This window comes from Arachis ipaensis, chromosome B07 (assembly GCF_000816755.2).
Source record: "Arachis ipaensis cultivar K30076 chromosome B07, Araip1.1, whole genome shotgun sequence".
In the NCBI taxonomy this organism is placed as follows: Eukaryota; Viridiplantae; Streptophyta; class Magnoliopsida; order Fabales; family Fabaceae; genus Arachis; species Arachis ipaensis.
Genome location: NC_029791.2, coordinates 2448550 through 2449317, shown reverse-complemented (window position 1 = coordinate 2449317; position 768 = coordinate 2448550).

The following is a 768-nucleotide window of genomic DNA, read 5'->3' as shown; positions in this document are numbered from 1 at the left end:
TTGATGAGTGAAAATCAGATTCCAACACAAAACTCACCGGCAAGTGTACCGGATCGCATCAAGTAGTAATAACTCACAAGAGTGAGGTCGATCCCACAGGGATTGAAGGATTGAGCAATTTTAGTTAGGTGATGAATTTAGTTAAGCAAACAAGTGAGAATTTGGGTGAATTGTGATCAATAGAAGCTAAATTGCATGAAAATAAAAGGGAGAAGGGAAATTGACAGAAAAGTAAAGTGCAAAAGAAATAAAAGAGCTGAATCTTAAAGTGCAAGTAATGTAAATGACTGAAACTTAGATTGCAAGAAATGTAAATGGCTGAAGCTTAAAGTGTAAGAAATGTAAATTACTAAATCTAAATTGCTGGGAAACTTAAATTGCTTGAAGATTAAAGGGATTTGGGAGCTGGGATTCAAAATTAAACAAGAAAAATGCAAGCCAAAGTAAATCAGAAAGCTGTGAAGTAAAGAAGTTCAGTTTAGTATCAAACAGAAATGGAAAATTACTTGAAGAAGCAAAACAAAAAGAAGCTGAGCTCAATTATGAAATTCTCAAAGAGAAATTGAAGATCTAAGAAGAGCAATGAGACTAGAAAGCAGATCTAGATCTCAATCACTTCCTTGATCAAACAGAAAATAAAATGCAGAAGAAATGTAAATGAAACAGCAATGAAATTCAGATCCAATTCCTCAATTCTTAGAATTATGTAGAAGAAGAACAAAGATGAATTTCAGATCAAGAATTGAAACAGAATTCCTTCAATCTCAA